The sequence below is a fragment of the Anser brachyrhynchus genome (genome assembly GCF_964034855.1).
Source record: "Anser brachyrhynchus genome assembly, chromosome: 1".
Lineage (NCBI taxonomy): Eukaryota > Metazoa > Chordata > Aves > Anseriformes > Anatidae > Anser > Anser brachyrhynchus.
Window position 1 is genome coordinate 149,383,510 of NC_137694.1, and position 27,591 is coordinate 149,411,100.

Here is a 27,591-nt window from a genome sequence, read left to right on the forward strand (position 1 = left end):
ATCCAAAAAATGGTGCCACAATTGAGGGGCAAGATGATGCAAGCAGAACCAGCAGCTGAACCATCGAGGACCTATCATCAGTCTGGTGTGAGGGGTGTGAAACTAATGTAGGCTTCTGGAGCACTTCAGTTACACCGGGCACTGAGATAATTTGTTAAACTGATGTATTTATGAGCTACTGCATGCTATTGTATTAGAAAAAAATGGAGGTCCCCTGAGTTTACCTTTAAAATGAAATATTATTGATCATAATGCCTTTTCCAAGAGTGTAACTTCCACTTCCTAACAAAGATACTTCCATTTTCATTGGTAGCAATGAAAGGAGGTTGAAAGCATCTCTAAAGTTAAGCTGGTCTAAATTCTTCTTGAACAAACTTGATAGTTACTTCCCATTTTCTAAACCTATATGACTTCTGTTCATAACCCCTTTCAACATTGGTTTGTAAGACATGATGTTCTCTCTTTTTTTTTTTTCAGAATAGCCTGACCAAATTCACTTAATTTCCAAAGAGCAGAATTGTCTGCAGCAGTCACTTGTAATGTGACTGCAAGCTTAGACAGGCTTCTAGTTTGTCAAAAATGATCATACACTGTGGTACTACCAACACGGCTTCATGCCATAATTTGCAAATTTCCGGGCACTCCAATGGACGTTGAAAACGAGTTTCCCAGTGCTCTTTGCTAGAGCCTTCCCAGCCCGTGAATAACTCTGGAAGACATGTCATGAGCAGCACTAGCCAAACACAGAGTTTGTAATTTTGATATAGAAATTAAAATTTTCTAATTGTGAAAACCTGATCTTGCATCCTTCTGTATATATCCTTGCGATCTCCAGTATTTCACTGACATTTCAGTGCCAGAAGAAAAGCTGTTTACAAGCTATAAATTAGTCTAGCTGTTTCAGAACATTCTGACTAGATTAACTAATTAAAAAACATTCAGCTTAACAGTTCCGCTACAAGACATGCAAATATTGACAATTTTGAGTAACAAGTGTCCTCAAAAAAAACAGGAAAAAAAGTGATAAATGTAAGCAAAACCACCCAAAGCCACATCACGAGACCGCCTTTCAATGCCAGCACATCTGCGAAAGTCATACTAAAACTCAAAGTTCAGAACATGTCATTCTCATGGCAACATCCTTAATGCGCCAGATGTATTCCCAAATCGTTCCCTAGAACAGACCACACTTTAAACCACACATCCAAATAACACTTTAAAAAAAAACAACAACATATTTACACTGCACGAAGAGTTAAAAGAAAACTGACATTCTCAAAAGCACTACATCTACTTAGTAAAAGTGGTTCATTAACTGAAAGGGCATCAGTGCTGCCCACATATAACCTTAAATTTGTGACTAGCGCCTTATAGATGTGTCACAAATATTCACGACTACCAGGGGTCCTTTGGTTTTTGGCACTCTTCCTTAGGCTGCAGTTATGTGAGTTCATGAAAACCTTCTAATTTTTTTTTTAAATTAAAAAGTGTCATCCCTCTTGACTGTCTTATAGATTGGAAATCCGTAACCTAAAGATCAAAAATAGACAAATTTCAAAGCAACCAGAGGGTAATTATTAAACAAACAAACAATCTTTTTAAGATACAATCACAGTTGTTTTGAGCCCAGCTCGCATTTCTTGCACACAGATAATGGTAACTCCATTTGGATTTGCTCATGGATCATTTGTCTAACTGATGTAACTCAGAAGTTGAAACAACAAAAAGAAGTCAAATATGAAATAATTCAGGCTTTTAGGGCAGATTCAGTCTGTTTGATAAAGTTATCATAAGCATATTTTAACCTGAGTTAATGTAAGCAAAAGTTTTACAAGAGATTTTGTCCCTTAATTTCACTGGTGCTCTCTTTAAAGGAGGTATTTATTTATATTATATTTTTACAATATTTATTGTTCCCTGTCTCTAACAGTTTATTTGATCTTCAAGTAAAATAATTTGGGTTAGAAAAGTACCCTATTAAGATAAAGATAAAACATTTCATCCAAGTTGTATAAAGCGCTAGAAAGAAAGAGAAGTTACTTTATTTAAAAGGATTTTAATAATGAAACTATGAAGCTTGCAATAGTTCTCAGAATCATCAGAAATGGAAGAGTTTACATCTCTATCATCACCCATGAAGAAAACTGGAAGCCCAGGAAATGTGTGGAGTGAAAATGCTCCCACTTAAAAAACCCAACCATGGGTTTTTAACCCTTGGCTCATTTCTTTGTCCAGCATGACATTTAGAGCATCAACATAGACTGGCACTACTCAGAGCACTCCAGTAGTGGAGAAAGGAAGGAAGGAAAAAGTGCAGAGATGTGGGATTAGGAGTTCTGGTTGACAGTGGCATGAAGAACAGTGATGGGTTGCCCAGGAGAAGAAGAAAAACGTTCAGATTCCAGAGCCTGCAGACATCTCTGCGGGGACACAGCTAAGTTTATACACTGCAATTTTATTGTACCTGGCTTTTTGTTCAACTCCAACTAAAAAGAAATGATAGAACTAATTGTTAATTGAGAGTATTCGAGAGAATTCCAAATCCAAGCATCTGTAGTCACAAACATGCTCATCCCACAGCACCTCCCAGAACAAACATACCTCACAGAGATTTACAAGCCATACACAGCAGCAGAACGATTATGAGCATGAATACTGTTTGCAAAACTGAAAATGTGCCCAGGCTGAAAGAAGAGATGGCTGGTTTCTTTTGATATGCACCCATAGTATCTGACTCCTTTCCACAATTCCTCAAAAAAAGAGACAACAGCGATGCCAAATAAGCTATGTGAGTCAAAAGGCCTTTGCGGGGTTCTGAACATCTAACAAGCTTTGAGATGCTGAATGAAAAAACTGCTGGAGAGGTACAATTCTTAGAGACTCCAAGTTTAAAAAAGAAAATGTCAGGAGAAACGCTATTGGAAAGCTGAAAAAGCTGAAAAACAAAGCTTTGTTTAGCAACAGCATTATAATGTTAATATTAGCATTTCCTCTGTACAAATCAAAATAAGCTTCATAATTTTGGAAATTGCAGAGTGCTATACAGATCCAAGTCATTGCAGCAGATTCTTTTGACAGACTGCTGCACCCACCACATGACCCAGCAATATGATCAGAAACTCTGGAGTATCCAACAATTTTGAAAAATCATGTTGCTCATTTATATTTGGGTGTAGGAGCAGAAATTTGGGCTTCCATTTACCTAATAATATGATTAGATTTCGTATAATTTTCCAAGTCAAAGAGCTTTAAGAACTGAAGAGGCACTCCAAATGGTCATGCATCAAGCAAGAACACCATAAAATTCTCTAACCTCCATTGTAGCCTCCCATCTTTGCTATTTATTCCTAATGAGTATGCATTTAACATAGCAGTTTCATTTCTCATGTGAAAAATTTCACATTTTCCCTTAAAACCAGCATGTTCTGAAGTCATCTCGTGTCTCCACAATGGAAGACTTTCTGAAAAGATCCAAAATACCACAGTGAAAGTTAAGAGTTGTTTGGGTAAAACCAGTAATGTCAGGTGCAACAACAACAAATTATTTTCTGTTTTTAGCTCAGGAGCATGTCATCATGAAGTGTATTGCAATAGTCTTCTTGAAATGGACACATATTAAAAATATGAATGCCTTTACACTTCCCAAATCAAGGCCTGATGTAACAGTAACTCATATCACTTTCTAGATCATGGAATCACCATTTCATCCCATGGAAAAACTCCATACAAAAATAGCTTCTGTGGGAAGATGGAAACTTTAGGGAATTAGCACCATAGCATTTTCTGTTATACTCATTAGGACAGCAACCTTCTTCCTTTGGTCTTATTTTTCACATCCTTCCTTCCTTTTAGATGGCTATGTGTCACCATTTTGTAAAGAAGAAAGCATCTGACTTTCATCTTTGCAAAACTTCTAAATGGTTTTCTCTCCTTTTTCCAGAATTTTTAAATCATTATGGAGGAGTAATGAATCATAAGAATTAAAGGTATTGCAATATTTCATTCTTATCCCGATAAACGTGCATTCCTCTTAATGATGGTGACTAACTTCAAATACCACATGGAAATGTTTATTCTAATGTACAGGTCAGAAGGAACCTTGACTTACGTATTTTTTTCTCTCCTTGTAAATCCTTTTGTCCTTTTCTGTTTCTAGTGCTACTTCTAATATATGTGCAACCTGCCCCAAAACTTCTTAAATACTTGAATCACAAGCAAACTTCAAACAGGCTCTAACAAAAACCTGCAAAGGAATGGGAACCTCTTGATTATTTCTGACCAGAAGACACCACTGGCAGTAGAAAGCTGACCTAAAGGTACTGCTGGCAGTGAAAAGTTTAGGGGGAAACCAAACTGTCTGACAGTAGTTGAAGTTGCTCTTCTCCAAGGAATCCCCAGGTTAGCTTCTTTGACCTTAATGTGTCCATGTATCTAAGGTTTGACTTGGCAGCCGGTTAGCCTGTACAGTGTTGCTCATGGCATCCATACCATACAGTCAGGGCAAGGAGGGTCTCCACAAAACTCCCTCCCCTTGAACCACACAGCACACAAATGCTGTGCCTTGTGGGTCTGGGTGTGCAACGGAGACACAGCCAGCTCACACCCCAGCCCTGTTCCTGGCAATTTGTGGTGTGCCCTGACTAAGCCTGCCCTGCGTGAAGACTTTCATCTCACAGACAAGTCCCTGGAGACATTATTTTATTTTATGTCTTACTGTACAGTAGTATGACCTGTTTGTTACACCTTGGAAAGGCATGCAGCATCATTAGTAGTTGGGTGTGGGTTCACACTATTTAACTGAGTGCCACGACAAGACTTGGACGGAGATGAACATGAAGGAGATGAACATGAAGTGGGAAGAGCTTGTCTAGCAATGCAAATTTAAGGCTGTTCACCTGGATAATACACAGGGAATTCTTGAGCTTACTGTTTAGATTGCATTCCCATTCTCAAAGTAATTTGCAGTATGAATGATCACGCACAAATCACGTCTATTAGATGCATTTATAAGTCAGTGGATTAGCTGCACACTCCTAAGGTTTCAGACAGCAGAGGTCTTGCAGGGTTCTGTCTCATAAGCACATTTGAAAAACTGCCTTTCAAAAAAAAAAAAAAAAGCGGAGGAAGATTCATCAGTGGAAACCTCAAACAGCTTCAGCCCAGGCAGAAAATAGTGTTCTACCTTATGCAGCTGCTGCAAGCAGATACAGAAACTGCTCTGCACTCTGCACACTGCACTTAAGTACAATTTCATCCCTCTTACAGTAGGACTGTATGCCCTATTAGCAATAAACTCCTGCGTGGTTTGAGACTCAGCCCGAGAGGGAATAAAGAGCAGAAGGAGCCCCTGAGACTGCCCCAAAAAGTTCCTTCCCTGGGCAGACTTTTGCTGGAGCAGGATGTTGAACCACAGCACCATCTCAGGCAAAAACTATTTTGTTCTTTGAGAACAGCCACCTTTACACTGCAAGACCTGGTAAACTGATTTCAAACACCGATCAAGTAGAGAAAAGGCACCCTTGGACAGTAGCATGATGAGGTATATAAACCAAAGTAAGGATAGGTCAGAAGAGCAGCTTCATGCATACTTAAAGAGAGTCACATGTGACTCTAATCAAGGATTATCAGACGATTTTGAATTTTATCTGTTTATTCTAAATAAATGGTAGCAGTATGTTAGACATTCAGGTATCAAATATTTTGTTTATAATAACTCCTCTAAGTGCATATCCCATAATAAGATGGCTACAGAAAAATAAATGCCAGCCACATGCACTAGCTTAAGAATTCTTGAAAGGTACTTCAGTGATTTAGAAAAGCAGTATTTATTGTATTAGAGAAGTGGATTATAGAAACGGATTACTACAGAAATGGATTTTCTACAAAGTCTTCGCTCTTACCTAGAAACAAATAGCATTTTACAGGTGTATGTTGAACAACTGCTTTTAAATGACTACACTGAATTATGGAGTACTTGCCAGTATATTTTCACTTCAAAATACAAGCCTATTCTATTTCACTTTATATTTTCACTTTCAAGCAAAACCAGCTGACTATTCACGTAGTTTCAATTTTCAAAAATTAGTCCCTGGCTATGATTTAATCTCCCCTCCAAACCAGAAGAGATTAGATTACAATTACAAAGCACTGAAAACAGGAAATGTTGCAAAACTCTGACACAGTACAACGTTGGTTCAAATGACACTGTGAAATTTTCTTAAATACGGTCTGTCACCATTTGCCGATGCAGTGTTTCAACCCAGCCTCTAGGAGAGCTGCCTGAGAACAGCTTCTGCTAACACCGCAGTCATCACCAGGTTATACGAATCAAGAAGGGATATGCAGCACACTTCCAAATTATGGCATATTTGTATTTCATTACTAAAGGAATTACAATAACAAGTTTAGGAATCAAAATGAGAAAAATAAGTACTAATGTATTCTCTTTATTGAGGATGATGCTGGAATTTCATTTGACCAGCTAGGTCACGCTGATGGAAGATTTCATTTTAGGCAAAAATTTGCACTCATTTTGTGAATCTTCATACTACATATATTTAATTTCAAGGAATTCCCACAAAACCACAAATCAGGTAAGCTCCCATTGCACTCATGAGACAAACGTATGGTCAGGCTGTATTATCACCAATTTACTGAAACAGTATTCAGAGCAAATCACTCTCCATAAAGTTTATTTTACATGGTTTACTAAGATAAGAGATAACGTGTTCCTAAGAAAAAACAGCATGGATCTCGTTAATGCTCTTTAGCATAGCAGCTTCAGAGTGCAGGCTTGGCGTGAGCTGCTTCACAAACTGGGATGAGCTCTGCAGCCAGCCTAGCAACACACATTCAGATTATTAAATTTATTTTAAATATGCGTACACTACAGGTACCAACAAAATTCAGTGACAAGAAAATTCTGTGAAGTCATCAGGGAAAAAAAAAAAAAACCCTTTGACCATGACTAACTGGACCAGCAGATGAAATAAAACACCTTCCCAGGCCTAGCATGTATTGCACATACATTGTATTCCCCCAGTGGGTCAGCACTCAGCTGAAAATTAAGACTGGGTCAACACTGTGGACCAAAAGGAGAGGGCATGTTGTAAAGAGGTCTCCCTGCTCATCCCTGGCTCTTCTAACCTGGGTGTGCGGACACACACAGGGCTGCCACTCAATCTTAACCCTCAGCTGCTCACATATTTTGCCATCCAAAATCCTTCTCAGGCTGACTTAATTTCATGAATCAGCACCTCAGACCTCTGTAAATTGTACATAGGGAGGAATACAGGGTAACATTTCAACTTTAGGGCTTCTAAGTAATAAGGAAAACCACTAAAAATAAAATAATTGCTTGTATCCCTCTACTGAACTGTTTGTGTTTTAGAGTATCAAGGATCTGTTTTTTTACTATTATAATTACACACATAAAGCCTAAGCTCTGAATAGAACTAAGTAATTTCAAATTACAAAGACATGTCACTGTAACAATAGGGTCTTCCTTTTCCCAGTAGTGGAAGCATTATCTCTGTAACAAGTATTTGCTTAAAAAATGCCCAGAAATACTAAATCCATGGCTCATGTAATTTAATGTAAACCACAGATACGTGCAAGGTCATATGCTAAGTAAATTAAGAGAACAATATATTGGCTCTGTCTTCTCGACTAACTGCCCCAGTACGTATGCTTTGTGTAAAAAAAGAACAAAAAACAAAAAACAGCAGCACTGAGAAGCTGCATTAGGTGGGAGGGCAAGCAAGAGGGATGAGGAAAGAACCTTTTTAAAGACACTGGACTTTTCCTCGACATTGACCAGCACATTAACAATATATCCATCTACCTACGAAAAAAAAACTATGGTTAAAATCCCACAGACCTCTAAAGTGCTGTCAGGCTCCTTTCTATTCCAGAACAGGTCCTCACCCAATTCAGCTGTGCTCACTGCAATTTTTAACAACTTCCTCCTAACTCCATGCATTTTCAGTCTTAAAAGTGATTAAGAAGTCACAGTTATGGGCAATATGAAGAATCTGGGAGAATGGTAAAATTAGCTATTAAAAGAGAGGTAAGGCCTGTCTGTGAAACACTTTTTAAAAACTTCCTGTTCCTCCAATGAAAGAAAATCCTTGCTGATGTTTTTTTCTTAATTAAAAACTTTTTTTTTGTCTGTGCTTTTCTTTTGCTAAGATTAAAAAAAAAAAAAGTAAACTAAGGGTCAAGAGGAACAGGCATCTGGGCTTTACATCTGGTGTACAGCCTTAAAAGGAGAGCTAAGGATTCTCTAAATCTTTTGTACATTTATTTTCATTCAGTTTGAGGTCCACTCTAACAAAGCCATTTTTCTATTTCCCTGCATATCATTACTCCAGAACAAGGCTAAATGAGATTAAGCAACATCAGGCAGGGTTGGAGGTGACAGAAAATTGTTGCTTGAATGCAAAATCTTGCCCAAAATTACTTAAAACTATCTCACAAGGCTGTCTTTAAACTAAAAAAAAAAACAAAAAACAAAAAAAAAACACTTCCCTCTTACATCCTACAAAGGATGAGATGGGAAGCAAAGAAGCATATGAATATAACATACGAATAGGTCTGATTAGTTTTCCAAGTGTGCACTGATACACACTGCAACTGAGTTTGCACTGTTTGGAACAACTATAAGACATGACATTGTGCCCAGCAGTCCTTCAGTTCCTCTGAAGCAAAATAAAATTTCTCTGAGGATATCACATGTTGAATTTCTGCTGCTGTGCATTAGCAGCTAAGCACCATGTTTCCTCTGTAAGCAAAATAAAAAATAAGATAGTATCTGAAAAGAAAACCCAAGAAGCTCTTAAGGTTGCTGTCTCAAGGAAGGATGAACTGTATCTGTTCCTCTTCGTCCTTGTCTGAAAACTTGCCCATTTAATGACCAACCTGAATCCCTCTCCTGGCAATGTAATGACTCCTCCTCTCACTTACAGAACAGACAGATTTCTTCTTACCCACTACTCAACAGCTTTTTATATACCTCAAGCCCTGCGTCTTTTCTCTTTCCTCGCATCTCAGAGAGAACTACACCTTGGTAGCTCTTACAGGCTCTATGTTAAGCCTCGGGTCCATGAGGTAATGCCGTAGGTCCACCAACGCTTGATGTCACCATAGCCACCAAAAGCAGACATCCCACCGATCCCCTCCAGCCAGCAGCACAAGCATGCAGCAGACTGGGTTGGTGAAGCTCATTTTCGAAAAAATAACATAGCAAAGGATTTTTTAAACTTCACAATTTTTGAGCCAGATCAAATCCCTAATTTGCTCTGCCACGTAACTGGATGAATCCCCACGGCAGCGGAGGAATGGGCAGAGTTCAAGAGTGGGAGTAAGCTCCTGGGAGTGGGAAGGGGCAGGAGGGAGCAAGATGGCTTTGTCTCATGGCAGTGCAGCTTAAACAAACTAGACGGAGTGCTGCCATGAGCCTGAGTCACAAGGGTTGATTAATTTTAAAATATCCATCTAAATCAAGTAGCTTCTAGCCTGCTCCTTCCCTAAGTTAGCTCAGATTCCTGCTGATGGGTTAACCACCTGAACACATACGCCTCACTCATCAGGAGGTTTTCTTCTCCAATTACCAACAGGCAACTTCTTGCCTGTGGTTTTCTCTTACTGTTTGCAAGCACATTTAACAATTTCTCTTGATAGTGCTCTCATTCATTTTATCTCGTTCTGACCTTTCCAAGTTTGCCCCTGCATGCCCATGTTACTTACTAGCAATGATTCTTAGCAATTTGGCCTCACTGATATTTTCTGTATAATGAACTTCAACTCACTCATCTCTTCACTGAAGCCCTCATTTAGTTTCTTATTATGCTTCTGTGGTTTTTTGTTTGTTTGTTTGTTTCTCATTTTTGTTTGTTTGTTTGTTTCCATTGTGGTCGAACTGTTTATGCTGCTTCCCTTTCTTAAAGGTATCGCATGTTGTCTTTAATTGTTTGTTTTTGCTTACAGTAGGCTCTTACATAAGCATTCCAGGGGCTCCTGAAGAGAATCTTCTTCAACTGTATTCTTCCAACTATTTTCTACTTCTTTCCTTCTAGGAAATTACAAAAACTGTAATTTACAATCATCATCAATCATAATTCACAGTTTATCACCATTTTCATCATTTCTACCAGTTTCTCCCCACAGGAGAAAATTAGACCTAAGAGAAAATACCCCTAAAATACTTCCTTGATGTTTAATCCTTTTTTGTTTTAACAGGCTGTTCTAACTTTCCCATTTTCTTAAGGCAAATGCTACATCATGCAATTGTTGTATCCTTATGTTAGGGCTCATTTTTATAGAATGTATGTTAATAAACAGGATACTAAATAAAACAAAAACCAAACCAAACAAAAAAAAAGTAACACAAGGAGACAGACTCACAAAATACTCACAAAAACAGCATTATGAAGCTTCATGAATATTGTGAATGAAAGAGCATTTTATTGCCTGTCCATTCTGATTTCTCTGCCACCCCCACAAATATCACTAGACAGCGGGCACATTGCCCCTCTTATTCTAAGGACGCGTATCCAATCTATTACGAGGCACGCTGGGCTCCACAGGGCAAGCTGCAGTAAGCTGTTAGGTTAGCATCAAGCCAAACATTAACTCTCAATGAAAAAGAATCCAAGATGCCGGGGGGAAGGAGGCGGGTGAGAAATGCTTGCTGCATTACACAATTTGCTGGGTAATAACGCTACTTGAACCATGTGGGCGAAGGAACCTGGGAGATGCACCTTGTCCTAGATGGTCTAGCTGCACTTCAGGCCTAGGTATGCTTTTTTTAAAAAAAAAAATTCTTTGCTATTTTTTACCCTGCGCAGTACTGCACCAAACGAACAGGCCGTATCTGCAACCACCATTTGCAATTAATGCATTACACATACTAACAAATGATGAATGTATAAAATAAACAATGCTTTCATTTTAAAACATAAAAACAGACATGTTTGCTTCTTTCTCAGTTTGCCAAGTGAAAAAAGCCCCATTCCTTTGATGTAAGATCAGAGAATGCTGGTTAGTCAAGGAGGCAGTATGATCTCAAAGCTTATTTAGCTTGTAAATTCTCAGGCAGTCATCATCATTTGTTCCACAGTGAAGATCCATTTAGTGAAAAAAAGGGTCCAATGGAAAGTTACTTGCCTGTTTTTGGTTATTGAGAAGACTTTCATTGATATTCCTGGCTTGGTATATTTTTCCACAGTACACAAAGATGACAAAGGTCATGCAATAGAGCATTTAAAATTTCTCATAGAAAATAAATGACTCATACATGGGTACAGCACGTTCTTTTTCGCTCAAGTAAGAGATAGTACCAAGTTTTTGCTAGCAGCTGCACACATGGACAATGAAAGATATATATATTCCTCAACATATGTTTCTAAAATTCACAGTGGAGCGATTGTGCCGGAGTCTTCAAAACTGAGCATACACAAGGCAGCCTGGAAGAACATCAGTAATCTTCAACAGTAAACACTTCATGACGCACATCTCAACCATGTTGCAATATAGGAGATTAAGGCAAAAGCCATCTTCAATTAACAGATCAATGATGGAATCTGACCATCAGTCTTTCACGCATTAGTCACGCTGGACCAGCACAAGGCTAAAAAATATATACTTAAAACACAACCTACTGCTCCATATGTTATGTCTTTGCTTTCCCGTTATGGTCCTGCCTAGGAAGATCTCTGGCAATCGTAGATTATTTTTCAAAAATCTCTAGAAATATGAACCTGGCCTTGGGGAGAAGGGGGAGGAAAGGGTATGATGCTCAGCTGGTACAGCAGCTGATGGGAGATACACACAGGAGACACGGGAAGAAAGTAGTCTCAAAATCAAGTGGAAGTGAAGAAATGGAGCAGCAGGAGCCCCTGGTCCTGTGCGCTGAGAGCTGGGGGAGTTTAGGATGAGGGAACCTGCTGGGGTGAGGGATTTGGGGCCAGGTGGGAGAGGTGGAACTGGCTGGGGCACTGGAGGGATGCTGGTGAGGAGGAGGAGGAAGGCCAGCTCTCAAGTGGGAGGGCTTGGGGACAGAAAGATTTGAGGGACATCTCTGGACTGCAAAGATCTGCATAAAGTGCATCCCTGCGTGCACAAAGGCAGGAAAACAATAGAGGGGTTGAAGCTGAAGCAGGAGGTCTAAAAGCAGAGTTAAGGGACCACCACAATCGCCAGTCATCTTCCCCTCCTTCCTCTGAGCCACACATGCCACCCTCCTTCCCATACCAGCAACAGGATGCTCACTCGGGGGACAAGAGGACACAACAGAGGCTTACTTCTGTCCCTTACCACTCATTTTTTGATGTCAGAAATATGGTAGCCCTCTGAATAAAAACAAGTTTATCTCTGGGCAGACAGAAGCCCTACGCCTTCCAGCAGCTTAATGTTAAGCAACACAGAGGAGGGAGGAGAGAGAGCACCAAGGGCCTCCAAACTCCAGAGTGATGCCCAATACCATGGCCCACAGCCACCTGGACACGGCTGTGCCCACTCCAATCTCTGTTTCAAATGTTTAAAGATACGATTTTTACGTGTTAATTCTCTACAGTAAAATCCACCTTCCCTAAACAATAGGGGCAATCATGACCCACTTGATCTTCTTGTTCCTGCCCCAGACGTACTCAGATGGACAGTTTCACTCATTGCACTCCATATTAAATTCAGTAACTAACATCCTAACTTATTAACTGAAAACAAGAAAGCAGAGCGGTGAAATATCCTACCTCCATGGGCTTTGTTAGCTTTCACTAGCTGGAGCAATTTTGTGCTTCATAAATCAAGTAGTGTATTTAACCAGTTTAGGTTAATATGTATCAGGGATAACAACAGAAGCAGGGGTGGGCATGTTGGCCAACCCTTTAATCAACCCTTGAGTTTTAGCTATTCAATCCTTTTAGCTATTCAATCTTTTTAGCTATTCAATCTGCTGCTTTTCAGCCCACGCTGGGGCTCATCTCGCTGTCCTTGGGCTCACAGAAAAGTTGCAGTATTATGAAAGAACCAAGGCAACAAGGCAGACACACAAGCGCTTTTCTGTTATGTCATGTGAAGCTTTGTTTAGCGCAGACAGGAATTAAACTGGCAGATTAGGATAATTTAATAGAGCAGAATACAAGGGTAAAGCACACGACCGCTCGCATTCCATTTATGTGCTACATAGCGCTGCCTCCATTAACTTCAAATTATCTCCTTTTATGGGCTCTAAGCTTTTTGTATTTCTCACAACTGTAACTGGACGACGGGTTAAATACTCGGAAGAGCTCAAGAATGTTTTTTTCTGCAGCCAACAGAGAGGGCAGTCGCTGAACTCACTGCTTCTGTTGGAACAGGAAATTGTATTTTGCGTGCATCTGATTCACGCCGATCGACACCACCTCTGGGAGGTCATGTTTTGTTCTCCCCGTCTCCCCCCACCACGCAGGGAACAGGAAACTCTGCTGTTTTCTCCAAGTTTCCACCTGGTTAGTCTAGCACAGGCATACTCAGTTGAAAGTAAAGTAAGAATCCTCCCCAAATTCATATGCCTGTAGTTGAAAAAAAGTTGGTGAGGACTTATTACAAATATATTCCCCCTTCCACTTTCCCATAAGCTAAATGCAGCCCTAAAATTTGCACAGAAGTATCCCCACAGCTTTTCAAGATCAAAACCTCACTGGCCATTAGACAAAATCATGCACGTTAATTCAAGCCCACAGTGCAAATAAACAGGACAAAGACCTCTTTCTGTGTCCTTACCAGTGAAGGCTGGAACCGGTGCCTAGCCAAACCCGCTTAGCAGACACAGCTGCCGCTCAGGGTGCTCCATCCATCTCACTTTCGTTGCTGAGGAGGAGACTGGGAAAGGAAATGCCCCTCTCCCCCTTGTTTCCACATTTGATACATCGGTGACAGCAAGATTGCTACGAATCCTTTCCTGTCACACCACGGAAGCTGAGTGACTGCGAGCAAGCAGTACAAAAAGCTCGCTGCACTAAAGAGTGCATCTACAGACCAAGCAGCCAGAGGCAGAGGAAGAAAAGAGCACAAAAAGCCAGAGGAAAGCAGCAAAGACCTGAGCCTGCACAAAGGCATCTTCTTTGGGCTCATCAGCTGGAGCCATCTCTCACCTACAAAAGCAACTCCGCAGGCACTATTGCAGCCTGTAAGTTTTAACTTCCTCTGCAATTCTTTCCTCTCGATTACAAAGAGGGGCTCAAGCTACAGGGGTGAGGAGGCTCAGTGAAAGAAAGCACTCGTTTGCAGTAACTCAGCCCACTCAGGGCCCAGTCCTCTCCGAGTTTTAGAAGCAGCTGCTCTTCAAAAGGCCTGGCTTCCATGAAATACCATGGCAGGCCCAAAGGTACTGTTGCTCCATGAAATTAGGCTTGTGCAAGATTCTGTCTGGACCTAAGTTTATATGTATAAAAAAACACCTTAACTGAGCAATGCTCCACGTAAATACTGAAATCCATTTATAGCTGGCCCCGAAAAGCAAATGCTCTGTGCTTCAGTACTGAGGTGCCATACTCTCTGCCCCATCCCACCTAAGATTTGAAGCAGCTGGCTACAGGACAGTGATTAATGCTTTCCTCTGTAATTTGTCTTGACTTTTCCCCAAGCTATGCAGGTCCAGCAGAGGGGGGTGATGGAGAGGAAGAGGGCTGGCAAGTTTTGCTGTTGTTATTACATCTAAACCAAGTGCCTGAAAATGGAAGCTGATGTTTTAATGCCTCTTTGACCTACTTTGTATGTACAGTAAATAACTGGAAACAACGTTGATGCTTCCTCCGTGCGGTACATACTGTTCAAGCGTGACCAAGTGGGCCGCAATGCAGACACAGACCTCAGGTAGCACTGCTGGGTTTGCAGCCTTTCTTCAGGAATGGGCTTCAAACAGGTACAGCTGCACAGTGCAGCTCTCACAGCTGCCGAGGGAAACCTTCGTCACCTCTTCGCGGCATATCCTACTGCTGGGAAGCTGGACAGCCCCGTGGTAAGCCCACAGCCTGCTCCAGCTGGCTGGTTCCGCACTTAAAACAGGTTGCTTCACAGCCAGGGACGTGTTGCCAGAGGATCCACAGAACATCACAATAAATCTCCACCTTCTGCTTCCAGTGGGCAGCGGGTTTTTTGACTTTGCCTTCTCTAACATATAAAATCCAACTATGACACAGGGACTTTATTTAAAAAGGTAAAGCCACACAAAACTGCTGCACATACAGTCTCTTGAGGAAGAGTTGGAAGAACAAGCGTGTTGTAAGCACCATAGTAATATGAAGACATAGTTTAAGATACACGTAATACAGAAGTCATAATCTTAGCCTCTATTTCCTGTTAATTGCAATCAAAACTGCCCTATCATGAAAACTAGATACACCTGCTAACAAATGAGTGTGCTAACGCACATGGCAAGCCCCCCAGACTTCTGAAGAAATAAAGCTTGGCCCTTTACACACACGTACACAAACAGGTGTCTCTACTGCCAGGAAATTATGAACAGAAAATTAGAAACACAGAAGCTAAAGGCTTAAAGAGCGAGTAACACAGATTCACATTAAGGACAAATTGTATCTAAGGATGCAAACTTATTTAGGGTGAGAACAAGATTGGCATTATATTGGCATTACTGCATTTTAGCACTGGTGCTTAATCTGTATATCTAATTCTCCACATAAAGCTTGACTTTGTGCTAAATAAGAAATGCCTTTACACTCCACCAGCAGACTCCGTCCATTCTACAAAAAGCGAACATCCATTTATTTCATCTAAAGGTCAAAAGTGAAATGCCTTTGGGAGATCCCATGCAACCTTAAAATAAAAGTCACATTCCTAAATTCCGAACTATCTCGAATGCAACAATGTCATTATTATTCCTTTGAAAATGTAAAACAATTACTCATTTATATTAAAAGCAAAACTCCTTAAAAGAAAAGATCCTAAAAAACAGTGAAAGCCAACAGTGAGAATTTTAAATCTTGCTGTTCAAAAAGCACAACTTATTTTCCTTGCAGTTTTATGCATTATGGAAGTCATGACACCCACAAACACTTAAAAGACATGTGATGCAATTCTAATATTTGTTCACTTTGAATTACAAGACAGCAGTTCTTATTCAAACACCACCAGCAGCCAAAGCAGCCATCCCCATCAGTCCTCAGATTATTCATCAATATTTGCTGATCATAGTTAGCAAAATATGAACAGAGAACTCCAGAACTTTTGACTGTTAGGTTTCTTCTGGATTCCTTCTTCATTTCTTAGTCTTAATTCAGCTCTAAGATTTATTAATGTTTAAGATTTAACCTAAAGCTCACTGAACCCATGGGGACCTTACTTGCTTTCATATGCTTTGAAATTGCTGCATGTATAAGCTATAAAACACCTGCTATAATTTTACACTCAACCCTCATAATTTTCCCCTTCTACTGTATTTACACTATTAGAAGACTGAGAATTACGTATTTCTTTTTGTCCTAAGGGCTGTACAAGATAACATCATACTGCTTATGCAGCTTCACACTGTCAAATTACTTTATTCAGGCATACAATGATCTTTTTGGACAACCAAGACACTTTGTTTTGAGTTAAGTACAGTTAATTGGGGAAAAAAAATAAAATAAAATAAAAACCACAATACACTTTGTGTTTTTAATACATCTGTAGTGCATGCCAGCTTTGCAATTAGTTTTGAGGTGCTCATTGCCATCCATTAGATAGCAGGGGCTACGTGCTACCAACAGGACATGAATGGCACCATGTTTAGAAGTACATGACTTGTCATAATGCCAACACTGACTTTCTGAGAGATATTATCTAATTAGAAACATGCTTAGGAGAACTTTAAGGTTTATACATTAGGTAGTAACACATAATATTCTATTACCACCGATAATTCAAAATGCGTTGCAAAAACCTGCATCTGCCTATATAAAGCCTAAAAATAAGAGTGTTGCAGCTCTACTGTTATTCAGCTGAATTCAGAGATCTTATCTTTCTCCAGTTGTTCCCACAAAGCTCTTAGCTAGTTTTAAAAGCTTCATATTCATGAGATGCAAAGCAGGTTCACAAGGAGGTCCTGCAGCATCTGACCTTTCCCTGCTCTCATGGCAATGTTAAGCACCGGAGAGGACAGCTATAAAAACAACACAGAAGCTGTTGAAGCAAGGTCTGACTGAACAATTTCCAGGGAAAAAGAAACACAATTATTCCATCAGTTCTTTCCATGTTTTCAGGCATACGAGTTGTATCTGGCAACAGTTCAATAGAAGGACAGGAACACCAAAAGAGGAGCACAGACAAAGCACTGATGTTGCAATGGATACATTAAACAGATTAAGCAGCTTGTAAACTGGGAACTGCTTGCTCATCAGCAGTTAAAAGACAAAATATTCAAGTACTTGCCATGTTAACATGAAAACCTTTGATTTACTGCATTCACTTTTTCTTATTAGAGGCAAATCTAGTAGCACTGGCAATATATGTAAGTTCAATTGGCTTGACATGAACAGGGAAGGGCAAGACTGAAATGATAGTCAAACACACAGGAAATAGACTATAAGGACAAAAGAGTGAGGAAAAAAAGGATGACAAACAGATAACATAAAAGGAAAATAACCAGTACAGCCAGGGCAAAGAACCTGGGCTGAGAGACAGAGAAGAAACATGTAAATCAGAGTGTAGGCTCCTTACTGTAGTGAAATAATAGTCTGGATGAGATATGACAAAAGGAATCCACATTTTGCCACTACTTTCCATAACTAGGATGCCTTTGAGACAGGATTTCAAATACTGCACCTTCCTAACCCCAGAGAAAGTGATGGGATAGCTGAGAGCAGCAGAGAACCAAGACCTCATCACAAATCTCTGTGGTAGAGCTACGCTTCACAACCTTACTTTCTTGAAAGAGTCAAAATGTAAACAAGATGACATGTTTCTTTGTTCAATTCTCTTTCTTCTTTTTATTATTTTTGAAGGTTTTAGATTTTCAATCTTCTTCTTCCAAGGTAAAGCAAGTCAGAAAATGCAAAATTAAAGTCCTCTGGGAAAGCTCCATATAAGCCCTGCCTTGAGCAGAGGGTTACTGTCTTCCAAGAAGCTCAATAGCATTCCTTGCACAGGCTAAACTCATTCAATTACTGTTGGTCTGGAGCCACCCAAGTTCTCCATGCCAGCCTGCTCTATCCAAGCTGGCACCACCGTATCTCCCTTGCACCTTTGCTGTCTAGCAAGCCAGAGCGAGGAACTGTCTGGGTGAAAATATATTTCTTTCTGAAAAAAGTAACAAGCTGTGAGGAGAGCATGGCCATCCCTGTCAGTGCCACCCCACTTAAATCCATTTAAAGAGAATATGAGATCTCAGCATTAGACTTTGCTACCTCTCTGAGGCTCTCCGCATGACTGCTGCTTTGTCGCTGCGGATACCAGAAGATACACAGATCTGAGGAAGAGAACTGCAAGGACTTTTCCTGGTTAAGTAAGTTGAGTGGTATCCTGGAGAAGGAGATTTGGTCCCCACCTCTACCATGAAATCCCTTGAACACGCTGCACAAATCATTTCCACACTTTTTACAGGCAGCCACTAATCACACATTCCTCATTTTCTATGTGTTTTGTCTAGGGTCTTTTCTCAGACCAAAGATCTTGAAGACCTGGTTTCAGCTGAAGTCACTGTGGTAAAAGCATAACCAAGCAAACTATAAAATGCTACCACATGCTAACTAGGAGGTACTTCTAACATTTCCTATCCATCCTCTCCCAAATTGTCAGTAAATAACTATGAAATCTCTAGGAAATATTTACTAGCGCTACTCTGGCTCATGCAAAAAGAATGGGATGAAACAACTGCCAGCAGCCACACACCGCCTCCTTAAACCCAGGTAGGTTTCGAGAAATCAGTGCTCCTTGTCGGAGCATTCAGGTATGATCGTGATAACAGCCACATGAAGCTCTTAAGAACCTGAAGATGATTATGCTGTCTTCATAGGGTGATTTGATTATCAGATCTTAAACAAGAAACAAGTCCAAAAACTGAAGAGTAAACAAAAAAACAAACCCTGCATCTTCACTCATTCAGTGAGGAAAACCTGTTTTGTGCATTCAGTGAGATGGGGTCCTGGGAAATAAATCAAGCAATTAAAGGCTAGCATGATGCGAAAGGGCCTGTATTTAGGTTGCACAGAGCTTTCCTAGCTTTTTGGAGCTCGACTACAAAAACAGAGTATTCTTTAAGGATTTTCTCTGTAGGAAGACGCATTAACATTACGTTAACATTCAGGCAGCAGTAAAGGGGAAGTACGTTTGGCTGTACATCATGCAAACATATTTAACAGCCACTGCTGCTCCAGACTCAAAGACACAGGAGCGGGAGCACGGCTGCAGTTTCAGGAAGCCAGCGGCTGCCAGAAGGTCGGCCCCAAGCATCCTCCACCCCTCCTCGAGGCCAGCTGAGGCCTGGTGTGAAACCACACCTGGGAGCTGCGGTTTGCACAGCTCCTGGCACACTGACCTAGGCCCCGCTGCCGCTCAGGGCCACGGCCTGGCCCCGCTCCCGTGCTGGCCTCCATGTCGCGGCCAGCCTGGCTGACTGGACTCCCGCTAACAGCAAAGGGAACACTTGCGCTAACAGGCACGGGGAAAGGAGAGGAAGCATCTCTTTCGCAGCGGGATGCTGCCGCTTTAGGACCAGCCAGCAAAGTCACTGCAGCCTACTCCCCTGTCCTCTCCGCCCCTAATTAATCACAGAGAAATTACAGCAGAGATCACACCTCTTGACTGCCAGTACATTGCCAGTGGGGTCAGCCTATTCTCCCAGTCCTACTGTGAGAGCAAACAGCCGTTGTTTTCTTTGCACTTCCATCTCCATTTCTGTATTTCAGCATCTGAACACAGAAAAAAATATTCTATAATGACACTTGAGTAATTTAGTCTTTGTAAGTATATTTAAGACAGGTGAAGTATTTAGGTGGCCACCAGAAACTGCAAGTAGTGAGGAGAATGAAGAACAGAAGCTGTCTGCTATACTTCCTAAAATAGATAGACATAACTTTCTAAATAAAAAAATACATAGGGGCTCCTAAATTTGGGGGTGACGTACAGCTTCATGTCTTTTATTCTCTAGCTCTACATTTATCTCACAATTCCTGTGCCCTGCAGTCTGCACTATTTTCAGTGCTGTGATACATACCCTGTCATGTCAACTACTGGGATGTTCATCAAGCATCACCGAGAGACAAAGTACTATAGTATACAGATGTGCCTATTTTGGAAGCAGTTGGATCACTTTTCCCTACGAGGTCAGGGCTTTGCGACCAAAAGAATAGCTCCACTGTTTGCTATCCAGCTGAGAACAGATGAGATTCCCTCTTGTCTAACTCTGTAGATTTAATCATAAAGAATTAAATCACTCCTCCTTTACTTTCACTTAGCACCATTGAAGAGGAGAGCAGGTAGCATGCTCTCAAATTATGACACTAAAATTTTTATAGGTATTTATGACAATCCAAAGCTTATCATTTGTTGGCAAGCCTTTCCTTTATTCATTTCCTTCATTTCCCTTTCTTTCACTGGAAAGGAATTTCATGTCAAAGAAACTTAAAAATATAAAAAAATAAGAATGAGATTGTCAACTTCCAAAAGACTTTTATATATTAAATTTATCTTAGGGATTAGAAATCTTGCCTTTTCTTTTTTTCTCAGATAAATCAAATTGGTAGGCATCATAAGACATGTGGGTTTAAAGCTATTCTGTCCAGTTACTTTTATTTTCTTCTTCTACACTGGATATCAAAATTCAAATCCATTGCTTTTACTCATCCAAATAATTTTGTGAATACTTGCCTTTTCTCATAGGAGAAAAAAAAAAAAGAAAAAAAGACTTTTCTATTATAGGGTTCTAAGCAGAATCAATTCAGTTATGAACAATTTCTCTCTCAAAGAGGGTCATGAAGAAGTAGACAAAATAAAGCTTGAGATGGAAATCCCCAGCTAATCTGGTGCACTATCCTGAACTCTCTGACGCAATTCCCTTTGATCATGTCTTTTTTCCCATTCTTACGTTTAGCCTCTTTAAACAAAGTTTTTGGGGTTGCCAATAAAACATGTGGTTGCCATAAAAACACCCAAAAATAAGAACAGTAAAGGCCAATACAGCAAAATGTTAGACAATCCAAAGTTACATGATAAGTGATGAGTGTGAGCTGCCACCTTTTGGGATGTGCATGTGACTTTTATTCCTGAAGCTGGTGGTACTGAAAATTAATTGTCAAACTTGATCAAATTAGTTTTTATTATACATTTTCAGGCTTTGTATAATCACTAGCACAACAGACTTATATCTAGTTTCCAATGTCATGAAGTTCTATTACCCTTTCTTCACTTGGGGGAAAGTGAGATACAGAGAAGCTAAAAATGCTCCCTAGGGCTGCAGAAGCAGTTTGTGGCAGAATAGGGAACGGACTTCTGCTTGTGAGCATGAAGCCAGCCACATGCACCTGCGGCTGTACTGGATGCTGGCTGCATCCTTAGATTGCACAGTGTTAAAGTTCACAATTTAACCTAAAAGAATAAAAAAGTATATTTTATTTTTACCACAAAGTCAGAATCTAGGCTATGCTGACTTTATTGTCAAGGGAACAGAAATTCATTGGAGCTTGTAATTCTTCCTTGATTATCCATCTAGATCCACAGTCCTGACTTAGATGAGAGAAGTTCTTGCAGGTTTTAAAGGCATTGGGAGAGGATCCAGGGGGGTCACACTTTTCCTGAAGAAAAATAAAAGGGGATGAGTGCAGAAAAACAGAACTACCTGAAACAGATACTTGATTAACGAAATAAGGTTTTATTACATTATGCATAGCACACCTCTTAGTCTGAAAAGGATTTAGCAGTACTAGATATGTTTGCTTGAAATTAAGTGTAAAATGCTTTTGAATATTACACCAAATATTGAGGGGGTTCTATTAAGAGATGCTTCTGTTAATAGGCACCAATAATATATGACTAGAATAGAAAAAAATAAAAACACTGAAAGAGAGAAAGCAGCAGTATCATTGGTTTGTAAACAAAAAGGGAAGATTGCAGAAACAAGGATGTGCACAAGTACTTCACTCAATCATAAAAATAAAGGAGATGCTTCTGGTGAAAAAAAAATCTTATTCAAGAAACTTCATATGCCAATATATAGACATGACTTTATATGTAGCACAAGACTGAGAATAATACAGACTGCAGGAACTGTGCCTGGCTGATACTGCAGGTTCCAAAATGAAGTTGTTTACTCAAACTATTTATAACTGTAGAAAGAATTCCAATAAATAAAAGTACATTGCAAATACTTTTATCATTACCCTAACAATTATTTTACTGCCTATTCTGAGAATAATACATAATGTAAATTTCTTTTCAATTTCTAAATAAGGCCTGGAAAAACAAAAACAGAAAAACTAAAGTTATCTTTTATTCTGAAACATTTAAGGATTTTTTTCCCCTAACACATGCACTTCTGCTTTTCACAGGGGTTCGAGATGCTGTGATCTCTATCCACTGTTCAAAGTCCTTAAAAAAGGAAACACTACATCAGCTGGGCACAGCCACATAACTTTACGGGTTTCGGTCAACCGCTCATTCTTATTCCCACTTCCTTGAAAAGAACTCTGGACTAAAAGATCCTCCCCAGTAGTCTGTCTCCTTTATACTGTTTACTTAACACTGGGAAATATTAAAACAAAACCTATAGAAAACCAGTTCCCTTGTATTCTGTCAATAATGTTTTGGAAGATGTCTCTATATTAATGTGCCTTTATCACATTAAAAAAATCTCTTTGATCACTCAGCTTAAAACCTCAATAGGTGTTTTTCTACCGCTGATTACTTTGATCAGTACCTGGATAGCTTCTCAGCTGTCAAGACATCCAGAGGTTTTTAATGGCTTCCTGACATTAGACCACAGCATGCATTTTCACCTGCTATATTTTAATTGACTCATTTTTAGGAAGCTATCAGCCTATAGCTACTAAGTTCCAATATCTAAATAAACATGTATGAAAAAAATAAAAATGGTTACAGACATGACACTTGACTTTCAGTCTACAGAACAGGGCAACACCATCTGTAAGGGAAGAAAACAGTAAAGACAACCCGACCAGCCTCTTTTTTTTTTTTTTTTTTTTTTGCTTGGCAAATCTCCTAATACCAAGTAACCCTCAAAAAACTGAGATGATGAAACTCCTTTTCACTCTAGTGACAGAGAATTTAGACTGCTAACTCTGCACGTAATAATTCTTAAGCAACAGACCTCATTCCTCATGTCATAAACAAATTGCTAGAACACCCCATGAGCAAGAAAAGACACACAGATCATACTGACTTTTTGCAGCGTGCTCTCTCCACTTTCTCATCGCTTGTAGACTTGGAAGCAGATGCCAAGCAATGAGAGCAAGGATATTTTTCTCATCACCTACAGCCATCAGCAGGAGACCTTGATCCCTAGTGCAATGGGACCAGTGCAGGTGCTCCTGCAGACCAAACATTTGCAGCCCTGGCAGGATAGTGTGCGATTGCTTCTACTCGTCCTCTCGCTCATGGGAAGCAGATGTGGCCATGAAGTTCCCAGCTTCGGACTGGCAACAGCCCACTGGCATATCTATGCTCCTCTGTCTCTCCCACGGGATGAAGGGCAGCAGCTGTTGCCGCTGAGGCAGGAGCACATCTCTGCTGGCCAGCTCAAGCCCAGCTGTGTTCCTGCTTCAACACACAGGTGCCAGCAGCCAGCTCAAGGGAAACAGTGCTGGTTCATCTCCAAGGCTTTACAGGAAGGAGGAAAGAGCTGGGGAAGAAAAAGCTGGTGATGCTTCCAGCCTGGTCCACAACACACCATGGGAAAGCAGGTGTAAGGAGAGGACCGAAATGCCAGCCATCCCACTGGGAGCACAGCATGCATTGGGGGACATCTCACCATGGAGGTTGGTCTTACCCAGCCAATACTTTGAGAAATATTCCTTTGCCTAGCTGGTATTGCAGCATTTTGCCACAATGGGCAAAGTGCCTTGACTGTTTTACGACCCCTTCCCTTCTCCGCCTCCCCAGATGCACACACACCAAAATCCAGTCTAAATAAACTTATGGAGACCTTCGTAAGATCAGGCTTTTCCATGACAGACCCAGTTCTACACTTAAGAAGAGGGTCACGAGGTAATTCCATCACCCAGACAAATTTTGAAGTATCAAAAGTGCTATTTTGAAGTACCAAATCCAGTCAAATTACTGCGTAGACAACTGTTCCACCAATTATCTCACTTGACATTGGGTTATCAGAAAGAAGCACACAGAGCTGGCCACCACCAGTGACAACTATGAGATTGGTTAATTATGAAGATATATAAATCTGCCTGTAGCACTGAGTGATTCAGATTTTAAAAATGCTTTCTTGGCAGTTTCCATGTAATACGATAAATCTAAGAACAGGAATTCTGCACTTGACACTTTCTAACACAGTAAATAAGAATGACGAGAAACAGATGACTTTATACCCAATATTATAAATTCATTTTTAACTAGTGTTGTTGTACCCAAGCTTTACATTTGAAGTAAAATTCCAGAACTTCATTAGTTGTTTTCAGATGCAGAAAAACTCACATAAGATGCTCATGTTTTAAGTACATCACAACATACACTTCTTTTCAGCAATGCTTCGTCCAATAGCATATGAAATTTCACTGAGAACTCATCCTCTGTTTTTATGACTGATTTAATATGACTATGTATCTTCAGATTTAGAACTGTGAAATAATTTTTTAGGCAGCTGAACCACAGTTATAAGAAATTGAAAGGCATTATCAGAAACAATATAAGACATGACATAACCACATATGCACATTCCCATATCAATCAATTTCCTACATCTCATTTGGACAATATACATACACACTGTACCATGTGCAAGCCCGTTCCATATAATTACACATTAGCATTGCCATGACAGAAAACATCTGAGCAAGCAGAGGGAATTCCAGAACTTTTCACGTTTTCCTCATGAAATGTTCAGACTTTAATCTACTGTAATGTATGCAGATTAGAAAGACAAACAATTGTTTGTGGGCCTGATGGTACAGGGTGACAGCCTAGCTAAACTCTTCCTCATTTTTGACATACGCAGTTTTCTAGCTTTACCCTGCCAGCATCGTCTTCTCCGGCCTCCTTTATGATCTACGAGATTTTTTTCCATGTCCTTAGCAACTTCAGCTACTCTAAAAATGAATTCAATGGAAGCTGAAATCATTGTCAATCTGCAGAAGATTACTCTGCACCTGACAGGACTAAGGCCACTGAGCTAGCATCACTGCCAGGTCAGCAACTGTCTGGGGCATGTCTCATGGGCTGCCACCCTGAGCTCTTCTATGCTTATGACACTTCCAGTTTATTCCAGATCATGAGCTCTTTCCCAACCAGACACCATTCCTGGAAAATGCATCAAAGTCAGCATCCACTGTTTGTCTGACCAGTGTGAATCAGAGAACATTTTCAAAGGCATGTCCCCAGAAAGATGGATGTGTTTTTCTGCAAGATTTGAACTATTATTTTGGCATTCCCAAGGGCATGAGCTGAGACATTTTTTAACCCAAAGACGTTAGGCATCGGTACAACATTTGCTATATCACCAAGGTCCATAATGGGAAGTAAGTTTTAAAATAGCAATAGAAAGTCAGTAAAATTATGTCACATAGGAATTAACGTCATCAGAACCCATGTCTGAGTCTTCCCCCACTGGGACTTGCCAGGAATGGCCGTAAGAAAAACCTTGTCCAACCTTGTCCAACCTGGGACAGCCAGCTGGGGGGCTCTGCAACTGGTGGCAGGGGCAGGAGTCTGCTCCCACAGTTGATCTCCAGCTGATCAAAACATCAAGTCCACGGCTCCAGCACTTAGTCCTTTCCCTCTTCCCGATTTTTTTATTCCAGTTTTTGACAATCTCTTCTAATCCCTGCCTTCTGGGATGTTTCTTGCCCTGGTTTCTACTCTGGCCCCTTGGGATCAGTCATGGAGCCTTGACTCCTTACAATCACTGCATCATTTTAACACAAGATAAGAACATAAACTTCCTAGGATAACGTTAAGCCTTTTATTTGCTTCATACTTTCATTTACACCTCTTGCTATTCCCAGGTTTTCTCTAAATATTTCCATGTCGATTCCAAAAATACAGCTAATAACAAGTAGACAGTTAGTAGACTTGTGCTAAAAAAGATGGTAGTTTCCGTAAAAAAAAAAAAAAAAAAAATTTACTCAAGCAATATTACGAGCATTTACATAGTTTTAGTCTTCATTGCCTGTTCTTGAAAACCGTTAAGAACACGTTTGAATATTTACAGCTAAACCAATTTCTGATTTTGGGCCTTGAATGCAGCTTGCACATGCATCCTGACTTTATGGCAGCCAGAATTTATTCTTTTTTATTCTACTAGCAGATAACTGACTTGCCATTGCCATAAAAGGGACAGAGCTTCAAGCACAATATGAAAATTCCTGGAATGTTTGAGTCAACCTCACTTAGCTGATTTTTCCCTTAATATGTGCACTATGAATACAAACCATTAATGTACTAATTTTTCTTCATACTTTTGTTCTAATTCTTTAGGGCCCCAAAAGTCCATACCAGAGTATTTTTTCAGCCTTATTTGGGTTTCGTTACAATCTTAGAATTTGTTTCAATGCTTTTAGGCTATCAAATATTTCAACAGAAGTCTTCAGTAGACTAGAAGTTTTCTTCACTAGATAAACAAGCCTAGTAAGACCAAAAGACTTAGAATATCCAGTCAGCACATAGCTATCCAGTGAAAATGGGCTAATTTGTTTTATCCCTTAGTTACAAGTGAAACATTGTCTGAAGTGATACATGACACCAAAAAAAAAAAAAAAGCCATTCTTATCCTGGCATCTGTTTTCTAAATTAGGGACCCCATAGATTATCTATCAAAATACTACTGCTAATAAAACAACACACACAATTTTCCTCTAAGTTAGTGATTATTTGAATGAAAGATTACATACTTCTCTGTGAATTTCCATGTGAATATTTGTAGAAATAATCTTCACAAAAGAACCACATCAGCTACACTGATGAATTAGAACACATCCATCATCCATCCACTAAACTAGGATGCAAAGGCAACATCATCAAATACAAAAAGACATACACAAGGGCACGTTGGCTAGAAGGACGGGTGACCCTGATATTGAAACCACCTTTCGTGTGGCCAGAGAGATCATAAACTCCACAGCAGCTGAGAAGAACAGGGGCAGAGAAAAGACTTGTTTTTTTACATGTAGTAGAGGAGATGCAATGTTAGCTACTTCAGGTCATTTTCTTCTAGCATGTGCAGGGGAACACCCCTAGACTTCTGGCAGCTTTCAAAGAAGTTCAACATCCAGAACTAATTTGTGGTTTTCATCATATTTCAGTTCAGAGATGAAGTACAGAGTCTATAAATCCAGGCTTTTTAGCACATCGCTTCTGTTACTACTTTAACAGCTACACAAAGTTCTCCACTGGGGTGACAAAATCTTACCTAAAAAACTATTTTTGCTTCCCAGT

The 27,591-nt window shown here is 40.0% G+C and overlaps 1 protein-coding gene across 3 annotated transcripts in view; it reads right to left on the reverse strand.

The window, feature by feature from the left end:
• Nucleotides 1–27,591, reverse strand: part of COL4A1 (collagen type IV alpha 1 chain) — a gene marked incomplete at its 5' end in the record, with an annotated part of 129,074 nt that overhangs the window by 94,257 nt on the left and 7,226 nt on the right. The window contains one exon of one of the 3 annotated variants that reach the window (XM_080605170.1): nt 13,762–13,925. The exons of the other annotated variants lie outside the window; for them this stretch is intronic. Of the gene's footprint in view, nt 1–13,761; nt 13,926–27,591 lie in introns of those variants that run through there. 3 annotated transcript variants of the gene reach the window in all.